Source organism: Lithobates pipiens, unplaced genomic scaffold (genome assembly GCF_037356315.1).
Source record: "Lithobates pipiens isolate NorthernLeopardFrog02 unplaced genomic scaffold, aLitPip1_a1.2 Scaffold_28, whole genome shotgun sequence".
Classification (NCBI taxonomy): Eukaryota; Metazoa; Chordata; class Amphibia; order Anura; family Ranidae; genus Lithobates; species Lithobates pipiens.
In genome coordinates this window covers 170,305,574-170,321,192 of record NW_027507789.1, presented here as the reverse complement: position 1 = coordinate 170,321,192, position 15,619 = coordinate 170,305,574, and the positions used below count along the sequence as shown (strand labels likewise).

The following is a 15,619-nucleotide window of genomic DNA, read 5'->3' as shown; positions in this document are numbered from 1 at the left end:
AACAAGCAGCGACAGATATCCCATTGGAAGGATTAGTGTGGATTCCAGATACAGAAATACCAATGGGATTGAGAAAACATCCAATACTAGGGGAGACATTACGAATAACTAAAAGAGTATTCAGGAAAACATCTATTTCAAGAATTCCCAGTCCGCTCCTTCCTATCCTTGGTACCCCAGCATTTCTACCGGGAATGACAGATCCAAAGTTTAAAACAATACAAGATAGAGGTATGAGTAGAATTTGTCATTTCTCGGTAGGCAATCGGTTAATGACTAAAAAAGATATTGAAAAAGGAATGACATTAGGACTAGACCCTTTCAGAATGAGGCAATTAGAAGCCTTTATTAGATCTAAATCAAAGGTATACGTAGAAATAAGGGCATTGACTGAGTTTGAAGAGATCTGTTTGAAAGGAGAGGAACTGAGACATCTGATGTCTTATTTTTATAGTATGTTAATAGAACAGGAGACTTCACAAGATTTGCCCTTTTTACAGGCTTGGGAAAGAGATTTAGGGACTACGTTTTCCCCAGAACAAAAGGATAAGATGCTGTTGTTTAATCAAAAGGCCTCGATGGCAAGCAGATATCAAGAAGGGGGATACAAGATCCTTACTAGGTGGTATAGAACACCAAAAGTGTTACATCAAATTTACCCCCAGATATCAGAGACATGTTGGAGATGTCATGGAGCAGAAGGAACATTATTACATATATTTTGGGAATGTCCAAAAATTTGAGTGTTCTGGGAGATGGTAGCCGATACTATTGTAAGGATTACAGGAATTGACCTGGGAGATAAACCGGCAACTTTTCTGCTGCTGGACATCCCAATGGCAATAGAAAGATTCAAAAATTCTTTGCTGAGACATTTATTGATAGCAGCAAGGGCATGTATCCCGGTTCTGTGGAAAAAAAGCAACCCTCCAGCTAGAGCACAGTGGTTTCAGAGAATTGCAGAAATCCAACAAATGGAAAATTTAACAATGACAATGAGAGATCAAGATGAGAAATATCAGAAGATCTGGGCTCCATATCTAAATTATAGAGAAAGTATGATGTGAAACATTTTGAAATATGATAGAGCAGGCGGGTGGTGGTGGGGGGGGGGGGGGGGGGGGAGTGAGGGGGGGGATTATAGTGAAAATTCAAACATTTTTTTTTTTTTTTTTTTTTTTGTATATTTATTTATTTATTTTTCTGGGAGGGAAGGGTGAGGGAGGGGGGAGGATGACGTGGAATTGAGGTATGGATTGAAATATTATAAGACTGTTATAGCTGTTAAAGAAGTTGTAGATGTATAACGAAATGTAATGTGAAATCTATGGAAAGAAAAGATGAAAAAATAAAGAATTTATAAAAAAAAAAAAAAAAACTACTACCTCTAGCAACCTACCTACCTAAGGTAGAGGGTGCTACACTCACCCCCCACCAGAAATCACCTGGTCCCCAGCTGGGAAAATTTGAAAAAATTGCTCCTGAACCCAGGAGCAAGAGCATCCCATAAAATAAGTTGAATTGGGGAAGGGAAACAACTTGGATGGGGAACTGTACAAATAAATATCAGTACAAAAAAAAAAAAAAAAAAAAATATATATATATATATATATATATATATATATATATATATATATATATATATATATATATATATATTTTTTTTTTTTTTTTTTTTGGTGGGCATTTACAACTGTATATACACATTTTGGAGCCAGGGCATCTCTTTCTAAGAAAAGATACTCTGCTTGCTGGAATTCTTGTCCTCTGGAACAATGGGGATGGACAGCCTTCCCATCCCTGAAGATCCTAAGAGAAAACATAAAACATCACATCCTACACTCACATCTACCTATATACTGTAAAAGCCTCAACATCAACAATAACAAAACGTACATATTTTCACAATGAACAATCCTTCTTCTGCTCTGCCCCTCCCTGAAGAAACAGGCTCCAAAAGAGGTGAGCAGTAAGAGTTACACCCAAAGTGTCCATGAACAGACAGTCCCTCTGTCGGTCACACAGGGTGGCGGGCATAGTCTGTTCCTGCAAGTCAGGGAAATAAGGCAGAAAGGGCACAGTCCAATTACCCAGATTTTAGGCCTAGTACTGTGGGGCTGGTAGTCTCTTCCAGCCTTTCTCTCCTCTGTGGAAAACAAGTGTTTGATGTGATGCTGCAACATTCCCCCATAAAAGCTCTGCCTGGTGCTCAGACCTTGAGGCTGCTGACACCTACAATGTACCAGAATAAAGAAAGGGATAGTTGCCACCCAGGATGACATCCAAAATAGTATTCCTTTATTAAATACATGTACGGAGCTGCAAAACAGCCTACACATTTCGGATATTAGTCCTTAGTCATGGCTGATAAAAAACAAAATAAGAAACACCTAAATAGTATATTTATTACAAAAGTCATATGATTAACCAACACAGGTGAATTAAAAATGCAAAAGGGGAAAACCTGGCATGACTCCGTGCAATGTAACACAAAAAGTAGACATATGAAAAACCTGTCCTAAAAAATTTGAACCCACAATAGCATGCATAGTTTTTTTTTCCAAAATGGAACATCATAAAGATAGTGGGTACTATAATATATATTTTTAATTCATCGGTGTTGGTTAATCATGTGACTTTTGTATATACTCTTTAAGTGTTAATTATTTAGTTTTTTATCAACCATGACTAAAGACTAACCTCCGAAACGTGTAGGCTGTTTTACAGTACTGTACATGTATTTAATAAAGGAATACTATACTAATAGTGGGTGCTATAATATTTATTTTTAATTCATCAGTGTTGGTTAATCATGTGACTTTTGTATATACTCTTTAAGTGTTAATTATTTTGTTTTTTATCAGCCATGACTAAGGATTAACCTCTGAAACGCGTAGGCTGTTTTACAGCTCTGTACATGTATTTAATAAAGGAATACTATTTTAGGTATCATTCTGAGTGCCAACCAGCCCTTCCTTTCTCTCCTCTGTCCTTGGGGACTGAATAACTCTCTTCAAGCCAACCCGCTCTGCATATCAGCACCTGGTTCCCATAAATTATCCTTCTAAGTCGCCATTCCTCTTTATCCTCATGGAACTAGGCCCAGGCTGCACCACCTGGCACCCGCGACGGCTTGGTAATGTGTAGATACACCCAGACCATGTTATCCTCTCATCCACCCCGGGAGCTCTCAATGTCCTCCATGATCTGAGAGGGGACATACAGGAGGTCCAAGCCTCACTCCAGGGTCGCTCTCTTCTGCACAATCCGCTGAAACTATGAGAACCTAGGCAGTGCCTTTGGGATTCCCTTTCCAAGCATGACACAGGCAGTAAGGGCCCAATTGACCCATTGGCGATGAGAGGGTTCCCTGGTCTGCATTGTGGTAAGCCTGGGTTTTAGTAGCTTGCTTAGTATCCACCACTGGTGCTGGTCCATCTCCTAGTTTAAGGACTTGGGATTCCCCAGACTCACACTCCTCTTCTGAACTCTCTCAGGGGGGTGACCACTTTGTCAATCATTCCAGGAAGCCAAACTCTGCTTGCATTCTGATTGAATCCCAATCTATGACCTGGCCCTCATTTACATCAGCCAGCTCACCTGGAGACACACCTCCCTCTGGTAAAGGTTCCCTCCGGAAGGGTACAGCAAGGGAATTAGAGCTGGCCGGCTCTTCACGGATATCATCTGGCTCCTGCACTGCAGTACACACAGTTACCAGGCGCCTGGCCAGGTCACAGGTATAAGCAGTTTCTCCTCCGCACATGTCCTTAATTTTCACAGGGGAGTTGCCAGGCCGCAACTCTGCCAACCTTTTAGGGGTGATTCTGGGCCCTCCAGTACCTCCATGGCTGCAGGTTACCAAGTCTTGAAAGCAGGTCTATATTGTAACACCTTGCTTCTTGTTGAAAAAGCCGGAAATCCGGGCAGAACAAGCAAAAAACGCTCCGCTTCATCAATCACCCTAAGGGTGAAGCTCCAGACGGACACCGGTGTCCACAAGTGTCCACAAGTGTCCTACCCTGCTGCCCAGGCAGCCACTGTAAGGTGGGTATCAGCCAATTACCTTCCGCCATCTTGCTCACTCTGTCTCATGTCTGCTGCTAGCAGGAACTTGTTAGTCTCATCCAGGGTGTGGCTCCGCCCTCCAGCTCTCCAACGACCAGGTGCCTGTGAAACTGATAAGCAGGCTCCTCTTTGTGCATGCTGCTGTAACTCCTTGTTTAACGAACTGAAGTTTGCAGGCATGCTGATGCTAGCAGAATTGGCCTAGACATGTCGCTCAGCACCTACCGTGCCCAAGTGACCAAACACAGACAGCAGATGGCTAGGTCCCACTCTGAATAAGTGTATAACAGTTCTGGATTTGCCATTTGCTGGCAGGGGTCTCATTTGGGTTGTATGAAGAGGTTCCTTCCCGGCTCCTGAGCCCCAGGCTCAAGATCACTCCCCACAGAAGGAGGGATCCCTCAAAGGCCATGACAGCCTAACACTCCATCACTCAGTTCTTCCACCCGACAACTCCTCCCCCCAGCAGGCTGACCCTGAGTATATACAGGAGGCCTGCCCCCAGACAATCCTAGTTGGGGATTGGTCGGGGTTTACAGATTCACCCTATGTCACGCCAATCCTCTCTCCCCACCTCTTTTACAGAACCTTCCAGAAATCAGAGGGAGGCGCAAGAGAGATGACACCCCTAGATTAAAAAAAAAAAAAACAGGAATAGCTTTTATCTAGGCCTGCCTAAATTTACCTGCACTGGCTGAAACAAAAAAAAAACTACTACCCCAGGCAACCTACCTACCTAAGGTAGAGGGTGCGACACTTGCATGATAGAAGGTCAGTTATAAAGGAGCATTATCACTCACGTCTGCCCAGAACAGCTTCATCTAGCAATGAACCTGCATAAACAATGTACCTAAACCACTGTGTATTCTTAAAGAACACTAATTATTTGAAGTGTGTAAAATGAGTGTGGTTGAAAGTGGAAATATTAGTCATGGTAAACAAACAATCCTTAAAAACGTTCTGGAAATATTTTCATGTCCAGAGCAAATCAGCTAGTTCTATTTTGGTCATATTGGTTCTATTGGTCATAGTTTTTAAAAGGTGTTTCTGAAACCAAAGCCTTGGATGTAAACCATTTCAACACAATAGCGTAAAGACAAGCTAAAGCGGCCTGCTAGTCAGTATTATAATATAACTTTTAGTGTGCCTTTAGTGATACTTAAATGATAAAGCAGGTTGATGATTTAGGGCCAATGCCAGTAACTTTACTAATGACACTGGGTAAGCTTTATCAGAGAGGTTCTCTCAGGTCTAACTGCGCTCCCAATAGGAATCAATTTACAGGTTGTGCCTATTTGCCTAAACAGTGTCCAAAACTCAGGTCCTCTAGTAAAATAATACAGTAAGGAATATTTTGAAACCTTGACTCTTTATTTTACAGAATAGAGAAATGCTATTAAGACAAAGAAACAACATTTGCCAGCTGATAAGTGCACAGGCTACCTAAATAGATATAAATGGAATTGATTGGGTAATACCTGACACTTTACCACTGTAGTTATATATTTCAGACAAGTTTGATCAAATTGAAAATAAATCTGATGCTTTGTTTCCAGCTTTAGACCAACTGCATACTGTGATTAAACTTTTCATTAGTTTATCATTGCAATATTGCATTTTTCAATGGTTTATTTGAGGTGTGTTCATCCAAGTCAGTTGGGTTTTCCTTTATTGTTATATCTTTAGGGTGGAGTGAGCAAAAGTTTCTAACAAACTGGGCAGTAATAAATTAATTATTGTGAAGTTGTTTTACAATTGTCTAAAGTTTTCCAATCAGACCAAACGTTTAATGTTAAATCCTAATGCAAGCATGTAAAGCAGTGAATAGATGAGCAGTCAGATACATGTAAACATTAATATTAGTAATTGAATGTTTTGTGGCACTCCCAGTCTTCCATATATAAGAAAGCAGAATGAAAAGAGAACATATTGTGAAGGACATCCATTTAGAAACACACACTTTTAGGTCATCTGTACCACCCAAATCCATCATCATGAATTACGGTGGTCACTCCTCTGCTGGATCACACCATGGAAGCTGCCATGTTGGTAGTCATCTGTCTAAGATCCCAAGCCACACATATGGTGTTCCTCATGGAGGATCTTCAATTAGCCATCATGGAGGATTCCACTCTTTTCACCACCATTCGGGATCTCATGCCTCTCATCATGGAGGATCCCACTCTTCTGATCCCCACGGGGGTTCTTATGCTTCTCATCATGGAGGATGTCATAATTTACATCATGGATATTCCCATACTTCTCACCATGGATTCCATTCTACAGGTTCTCATCATAGAGGATCCCATGCCCCCCACCATGAAAGCTCCCATAAAGTCCATCATAGTAATCACTATAGAGCCCCCAGTGTACATGGAGGGTCAGGAGGCAAAGGAATCTCCATATCCAAGCACATTCATGGAGGTGCTCACAGCAGCAGTCATAAAAGCATTGTTAGCCATCATGCTTTGTTCAATATCAATGGGAAGGAAACCATGCAGCATTTAAATGATCGTTTGGCTTCCTACTTGGACAAAGTCCACTTCCTAGAGCAACAGAATGCCCAGCTTAAAAGGAATATCCGGGAGTGGTATGAGAGGAATCAGCCCAGCACTTTACCTGACTACAGCAGCTTCTTCAGAATCATTCAAGAGCTTCAAAGCCAGGTAAATAAATGATCAATTTATATTTTTTTAAACTCACCCGGACACCTACATATTTTAAATATAAGAACAGATTATACATAATAGGCATCTCAAAGGATACCAGATTACATGTTTTATACAGCACCCAAAATGGGTCTCGGTGCATTTCGTTCATGCTTTTGAGCACTCTGATGTGTGTTACAGAAAAATACAGACTTGCGCCATTTTTCTGTAGCACACTAGATGGCACTGGAGGACACTGCAGCACAGGGCTGTGTAGAGACCTGAATGGAGTGTTCACTTTGTACACTTTCAATTAAGTTAATAAAAAGGTAAACAATGCCTTGCGTTGTAAAACCCATGGCACCGCTCATCACCATTGCTGAATACCAGCTGAATGCTAAAAGAAAATGTTTTAGCATGTGGCTAGTGTAAATGTACCCTTAAGTCATATTACAGTGCAAGCCATAATAGATATGGAGTAAGCTACCTTAATTGATACAGAACAAAGCTTAGGTAAATATACTCTGACACAACTTGAGTGTGAATCACAGAGCGACTTGGGGCGACTTACAACACAACTTTAAGTCACCCCCAGGCCAAGCGACTTTAATTTAAAAAAAAAAAAATGGCATGGGTTCCCCTCAAAGAGCATACCAGGTCCTTCAGGTCTGGCATGGATTTTAAGGGGAACCCCACGCCAAAAAAAATGGCGTGGGGGTCTCCCTCAAAATCCATACCAGACCCTTATCCGAGCAGGAAACCTGGCAGGCCACAGGAAAAGAGGGGGGTCTGCAGGCGGGGGCTTATCGGAATCTGGAAGCCCCCTTTAACAAGGGGACCCCCAGATCCTCCTGACCTCCCCCCCTGTGTGAAATGGTAAGGGGACCATTTCACCAAAAAAGGGACAAAAGTGTTAAAAATGACAAGAGACAGTTTTTGACAATTCCATTATAAAAGTCTTCTTTTATCCTCTTTCTTCTGGTCTTCTTCCTTGTTCCTTTCTTCAGCATTTGGTTTCTTCCTCCATCTTCTTCTTCCTCCGATCCTCTTCTTCTTGCTCCGGTGTTCTCGTCTGGCATCTTCCTCCATGGCGTTTCTTCTTCGAGAACACCGGAGCAAAAAGAAGAGGATCAGAGGAAGAAGATGGAGGAAGAAACCGAAGGATGAAGAAAGGAAGAAGGAAGAAGACCAGAAGAAAGAAGATGAAAGAAGATTTTAATAAAGGAATTGTCAAAAACTGTCTCTTGTCATTTTTAACACTTTTGACACTTTTTGGTGAAATGGTAAGGGTACTTTTGTACCCCCTTACCATTTCATATGGGGGGAGGCAGGGATCTGGGGGTCCCCTTGTTAAAGGGGGCTTCCAGATTCCGATAAGCCCTCCGCCCGAAGACCCCCACAACCACTGGCCAGGGTTGTGGGGATGAGGCCCTTGTCCTCATCAACATGGGGACAAGGTGCTTTGGGGGGGACCCCAAAGCATCCTCCCAATGTTCAGGGCATGTGGCCTAGTACGGTTTAGGAGGGGGGGCGCCCCCTCTTTTCCTGCCAGGTTGCGTGCTCAGATAAGGGTCTGGTATGGATTTTGAAGGGGACCCCCCACGCCATTTTTTTTTGGCGCAGGGTTCCCCTTAATATCCATACCAGACCTGAAGGGCCTGGTATAGAATTTTGGAGGGAACCCCCCGCATTTTTTTTTTCTTCATTTTTTTTTTCTTAATGCTAACATGACCTGTGTGCAAATAGCCTTAAAAAAACCCATAGAAGTGAACTAGCGCAAAAAAAAAGTCAAGTTGAGAGGTGTGCCTGTTCAACTTATGCAAATGATTCTACGTGGCTTGACATTTACTAAGATTTTGCTGGCTGGGTGAACCAGAGCACTTGATCAAGCGCAAATGCTGCTTGCACATGCGCAGTGCATAAATTGACCTAGCTCAGTTCCAAGTGTATTTGCAGGCGCAGAAAGCTTGCTCAGAGAAAGTTACTTTTCCGTTCTATTTTGGGCATATTTGTTACTTGGACAGTCATATCTATACTTCCTCACATCACCCCACATCCCCCCCATATTATTGTCAGTTCCAGCTTCTTTTAATTCTGAGCTGAAGATGCCATGTGCCAGGTCTATAGCGGCACATGGAGCGTGTAGCCGCCCATGCGTCGGCATGTTCATAGTAAATGGGGAATTGCACTGTGTTACAGGCGCAAATGCTTTGTGAATACGAAAACGGTCGCTGCGCGTCGGCGTGCGCCACAACTCATAGCGCAAATGCTTTGTAAATCAGCCCCTCTATGAATTTATCCTTTGCAATAAATAATTAACACCTATCATTTCCAGATTTCCTCAACTTCTGTGGAAAATGCCAGGATTGTATTACAAATAGACAACGCTCGTCTAGCAGCAGATGACTTCAGAAACAAGTAGGCCTTTCTATATTTCATGTCTTTCATCATTATTATCAATATCAGCATTAACTGCTTTGTCTTCTTTTTGTCACCAGGTATGAAATGGAACGCCAACTGGCAAGCAGTGTTGAGGCTGATGTGAATGGACTTTGTTTACTCCTGGAAGAACTTCACAGGGAAATATGTCATCTGCAGGCACAAGTAGAAAACCTTCAGGCCTCTTTCACACGGGGCGGATCAGTAAAGATCCGCCCCGTGAAGATCCGCTCGCTCAGCGGGGATCGCTCCGTTGTCCCCGCTGAGCCGGCTTCGGACAGGGCGGTCTCCGCACACTGTGCAGGGACTGCCCTGTCAGCTCTCCGCTCTCCTCTATGGGGATCGGACGAGCACGGACCGTGTGTCCGTGTTCATCCGATCCGCTCTGCAGACGGACAGAAAAATAGGATTTTCCTCCGTCTGCAGAATCGGACATTTGCGGAGGTGGACAATAGCGGGTGTCTGCGGATGCAGACACCCGCTATCCCATAGGGATGAATGTATGGCCCGTATTTCATCCGCAAACGGATGGATGAAATACGGACATACCATCCGCATGTGTGAAAGGGGCCTCAGGAGGAACTGCAGCTAATTAAGAGGAACCAGGGGGAGGTGAGATAGCTGTTACCCTTTTTTCAACTAAATCAGACATTTATTTTAAGAAAAATGTGTTGTTACAAAACAGGTGAAAAATGTGTTGAAATCACTTTTGCTTTAGAGATAAGCTGCCATCCTGGACCATATGTGGGAAATTCCCAACTTTTAACACCTTTTGTTATTTTTTTTAGCTTTTTTTATTTGTCAATGAACATAAAGTGTTACTAAACCCAGGACACTACATTCACTATATCTGATCTTCCACAGTACACAGAACATGGAAATGAAATTATTTTAGTAAATAAAAACTGCTAAATACATTTTCTCATCAGTAGTCAGAGCAGTCTTCAATCCGTGTCCAGCTTAGCACTGGTTAAAGCTGGTAGGAGGAATTTTCTGACTGTCCTATAAAACTTTAAGACTCCTGACCCTCTGTCTGTTTAGTACTGATTGGCCCTGTGCTGATCACATGCACTCTACCAAGAAAAAGAAAACTCTGTACCAAAACACACAAACTGAGCATTTATCAGTGGATAATGGAAGAAGAGGAGGATCAGAGAAGCCATAATCAAACAGTCTTTTTACACAATGCAGACGATTAACCCCTTAGGTTCCACAGGGGGTTTAGTAACACTTTAAATGATCTCAGAAATGTCTCAAACTATTCTCAAATGCATCTGAAAGCCCACTACATTTGCACATTGACATAAGCCCAAAAGCCAAGTCAACACAGGTTCTAAAGCACACATTAAGGAGATCTGCAGAAATGCACCCATCACACAACTAGCTTCTAACATTTTTACTTACAGGAAGTCAACACTTTGCAAGCTCAGTTGGGTGCCAGGGTCAATGTGGAAGTGGATGCTGCTCCATCGGCTGATCTGCATAGAACCTTGTTTGAGATCAGAGAGCAGTATGAGAATCTGATGGACCGGAATCTGAGAGAGGTGGAAACTATTTTACGACAACGGGTACGTCTTTTTGTAGACTAAAAAAGCTTGTTGAACCTGTTAGAAAAATAGTGGGATAGCAATCTATTACATGTTGATCATTAGGCCCTATTACTTCATGGTTATATTCCAATAATTAATAAATATTGATGAGAACATGTTCAGCTTTAATACTCAATTGTACTTTACCATTCCAATCTTCCGATTACAGTGAACATCAGGACCACTGCTCTCATACAGAAACCTTCAGATGTCCACCACACCCCTTGCACAGTCACAACTACTCGGGCCAACTGGCCACACTCATGCTTCCTGATCAGGGATGTGAGTGTTTATTGGGGCAATGGTGCAACTGGGCTTTAAGGCTGTTGCCTAAGTACACAAAGGAAATAAAATTTAGTGGCATAACTTAAAATATATAAAAACAAATATAAATGTGTAAATCAACTTAAAGTGGAGTTCCAACCAAAAAATAAGTAAAAACATTAATTTGCATGAAAAAAAATAAAAAACATTTGGAGAAAATGTTTTTTTTTTACTCACCTTGTTAATGCCTGTTGCTAGGGGTTCCCTTGTAATCTGCCTTCTTTGGCGCCTGGGCTCCTGACGTCACTTCCCTCAGCACAGGAAGGGTGGATCAGCTCTCCCCCCTTTCTCTAGGCAATCATATGGGACATGTGACAGGTCCCAGATGATTGCGCTGCCAGTCACGGAGAATGGCGTGGCTTGCGCCCACAGTTAAAATGCCAGCAGAGGGGTAGAAGAGCGGGGCTTCCATCCCGCGCATCGCTGGACCCTGGGACAGGTAAGTGTCCGATTATTAAAAGTCAGCAGCTGCAGTACTTGTAGCTTGTGACTTTAAATTTGTTTTTGTTTTTTTGTGGGAACTCCACTTTAAGACTAGCTACTGTATATTAAAAAATAGTGATATGTTTCTTCACAGAAGATCAGAAATAAACCTAATTTTAACTTTATATATACACAACTATATGGAAATCAGCCTCCATATATTACGGGGTACATGATTCTAACAAACTTTCTATTTATATAGACTGAGGAACTGAATTGTGAAGTTGCTTCTGGTTCTGAACAACTCCAGTCTGTACAAACTGAAGTCATTGACTTGAGACGTTCCATCCAAACCTTGGAAATTGAACTGCAAAGCCAGCTCAGCTTGGTAAAGCCGCGTACACACGTAGCCGTCTGTCCGACGTACTTAGTCTGGCGGACGTCCGCCAGACTGTCCGTCGGAATTTCCGAACGGGCTACTTGCCCACACATGGCACTTTTTCAGTGGACTAATACGGCGTACTAAGTCCGCCGTACTTTCGAAATGAACGGACTCGCCCACACACGCGGAGGAAAGTCCGCTCATTTCGAGCGCGTCTCCAGGTAGGCGGGGCCTGCGAAGGAGATGTCACTGGCCCCGCCGCCTGGTATGGACTTAAAGGGGAACCCCTAACGCCGAAAAAAATCGGTGTGGGGGTTCCCCCCAAATCCACAGCAGACCCTTGTCCGAGCACGCTACCCGGCCGGCCAGGAAAGGGGGGCGAGTGAGCGCCCCCCCCTCCTGAGCCGTACCAGGCCGCGTGCCCTCAACATGGGGGGTGCCTTGGGGAAGGGGGGGCCGCACGGCCCCCTCCACCCCAAAGCACCTTGTCCCCATGTTGATGAGGACAAGGGCCTCTTCCCGACAACCCTGGCCGTTGGTTGTCGGGGTCTGCGGGCGGGGGGCTTATTGTAATCCGGGAGCCCCCTTTAATAAGGGGGCCCCCGGATACCGGCCCCCCACCCTATGTGAATGAGTATGGGGTACAATGTACCCCTACCCATTCACCTGTAAAATAAAAGTACAAAAAAAACACAACACACGAGATAAAATACTTTATTGCACAGCTCCGGGGGTCTTCCATCTTCGAGGGTCTTCTCGCCGGACTCCTCCGCTATCTTCTTGTAGCTCTTTTGCTAGCGGAGGAGTCCGGCTTTCTTCCTCGCCGCTGGCCTCTTCTCCCGACTTCGGGGGTCTTGTCCCCCTCTTCGGTTCTTCTGCCGGGCCACCGCGCCTTCTTATAGCTCTTTTACAGGCGGTGGCCCGGTCTTCTGTCGCCGCCGCCTACCGTTCTTCTTAGGCGAGGAAGAAAGCCGGACTCCTCCGCTAGCAAAAGAGCTACAAGAAGATAGCGGAGGAGTCCGGCGAGAAGACCCCCGAAGACGGAAGACCCCCGGAGCTGTGCAATAAAGTATTTTATCTCGTGTGTTGTGTTTTTTTTGTACTTTTATTTTACAGGTGAATGGGTAGGGGTACATTGTACCCCATACTCATTCACATAGGGTGGGGGGCCGGTATCTGGGGGCCCCCTTATTAAAGGGGGCTCCCGGATTCCGATAAGCCCCCCGCCCGCAGACCCCGACAACCAACGGCCAGGGTTGTCGGGAAGAGGCCCTTGTCCTCATCAACATGATGACAAGGTGCTCTGGGGTGGGGGGGCCGCCGGGTAGCGTGCTCGGGCAAGGGTCTGTTGTGGACTTGGGGGGGACCCCCACGCCGATTTTTTTCGGTGTTGGGGTTCCCCTTTAAGTCCATACCAGGCGGCGGGGCCAGCGACGTCTCCTTCGCGGGCCCCGCCTACCTGGAGACCCGCTCGAAATGAGCGGACTTTTCTCCGGACGGGAAAAGTCCGCTCATTTCAAAAGTACGGCGGACTGGCACACACACGGCCGGATTGTCCGCCGAAATGCGAGTACGGCGGGGAGATTGGTGTGCAACACGGCATTCTAAGTCCGCTGTACTTTCGGGTCAAAAAAGTATGCCGGAGGCTACACACGGGGGGATTGTTTGGCGGACTTGAGTTTGCCGGACTTTTCCACCGGATTGTTTGATTGTGTGTACGCGGCATAAGTGTTATTGCCAGCTAATTAATAAAGTTTGTGTCAATGACTAGTTGCTGGTTGCATCCTCAGTTCATTCTGCAAAGACTTACCTGTTTATATATATATATATATATATATATATATATATATATATATATATATATATATATATATATATACATATATATATATATATATATATATACACAATCTTTCTCTATTCTTTCAAAGAAATCAGCTCTAGAAAACACCTTGGCAGAGACAGAAGCCACATTTGGGGCTCAACTTGCCCAATTACAATGTTTGATCAACAATGTAGAGTCCCAGCTGACCTAGATGCGATCTGACCTGGAACGTCAGAACCAGGAATACAGGATCCTGATGGACCAAAAGACTCACCTGGAGATGGAGATCGCCACCTATAAGCGCCTATTGGAGGGTCATGATATCCAGTATGTATTTCACACAGGACAAGTAACTGAACTCATATTCCTTAAAACATGCAGTCCTCAATTTATAGCAACACCTATTCACACTGAATCTTTTAAGAGGAAAGAAATAATTGTTATATTTAATATAACTTTTAAATAATTTATCTGCTATAATATTCAATCAGAATAGAACAATACAATTTGGAGAGCAGCTTATTTCTAAAACCAGACAGTTCATAAAATGTTCCCATTTTGTTTACCAATATATTATTTAAGCCATGCAGAATAGTCAGAATACCATATATTTCTTCATTATTCTTTACTGTGTGTTTTACATTTCAGCGCTTCAAGTCAAAGTTTTCTAGGAGACAGCCATGGTATGTAAACATATATTGTCTTAAAGTGATTGTAAACCTATATTTTTTTAATCTCCCTGGCGGTATGATTCGTTCTGGTTTTAGGTGCTGAAAGCGGTACAATTATTTTGCATGGAAATTTGGCGTTTTATATTGTAGTCCTGTAATTCTTAGGAATAACTCTCTTAAATCTGTTCAAACAAAAGTCTAGCAGACATCCCGGGTATGATAAAGTTTATAATATAATAAATAATAATAAAAATTATTCAATAATGTAATCAAATCCTAAAACAATGAAAAAGTTTCTGGTTGCTATGGACAATCTCCAAATTCCAGCCATAAAAAACAGTATTTATAATATAAAAGTGCATGCAGGGCACTGCACAGACCACTAGGAACAAAGGGGGTGTGCATTTTTTTATACAGTACTGTAATCTGTACGATTACAGTACTGTGTGTTTTTTGTGTACTTTTACTTTTTTGAATTTGGCGCCGATCTCCGCTCCCGTGCGCCGTATTGTCGCAGGGAATGGAGCTCGGCGGCATTCAGCACTGTGTGAATTGAGCGGAGGACAGCTCGATCACACAGCACGGAGGACATCGCTGGATCCAGGGGACAAGGTAAGTAACTTCTCAGTGTCCTCCCTGTATCCAGCGACGCAATCCCGAGTCTGGCTCTACCACTTGTGGAACTAAAATCCCAACCCGGGCCAGACTCGGGATCACCGCTAAGGAGGTTAAAAACAAACATAACAAACATGCCATACTTACCTGCTATGTGTAATGGTTTTGCACAAAGCAAGCCCAATCCACCTCTTCTGTCTGCTCTCCTGGCTTCTCCCTTGCAGAGTGCCCACCACAGCAGCTTGCTAAGGGGGGCACTTGTGTGGGGATTGCTCCCAACCTGGCTCTGTGTGTCCATTAGGGATGAGCCGAACAACCCCCGGCTCCGTTCGCATCCAGAACATGCAAACAGACTGAAAGTTTGCGTGAACATTCGAACACTGTTAAAGTCTATGGGACTCGAACGTGAGAAATCAAAAGTGCGAATTTTAAAGGCTAATATGCAAGTTATTGACATAAAAAGGGTTTGGGGGCCCGGGTCCTGGCACAGGGAACATGTATCAATGCAAAAAAAAGTTTTAAAAACTGACATTTTTCGGGAGCAGTGACTTTAAAGTAACTTCACTTAAAGTGAACAAAAAAAGTGAAATAATCCTTTAAATATCGTGCCTGGGGGGTGTCTATAGTTTATCTGT

General features: G+C 43.5%; 1 pseudogene; it reads left to right on the top strand.

Annotated features, from left to right (window-relative positions):
• Positions 1-5,981: 5,981 nt before the first annotated feature.
• On the top strand, positions 5,982-14,389 carry LOC143934805 (keratin, type I cytoskeletal 19-like; annotated as a pseudogene).
• The last annotated feature ends 1,230 nt before the right edge of the window (positions 14,390-15,619 follow it).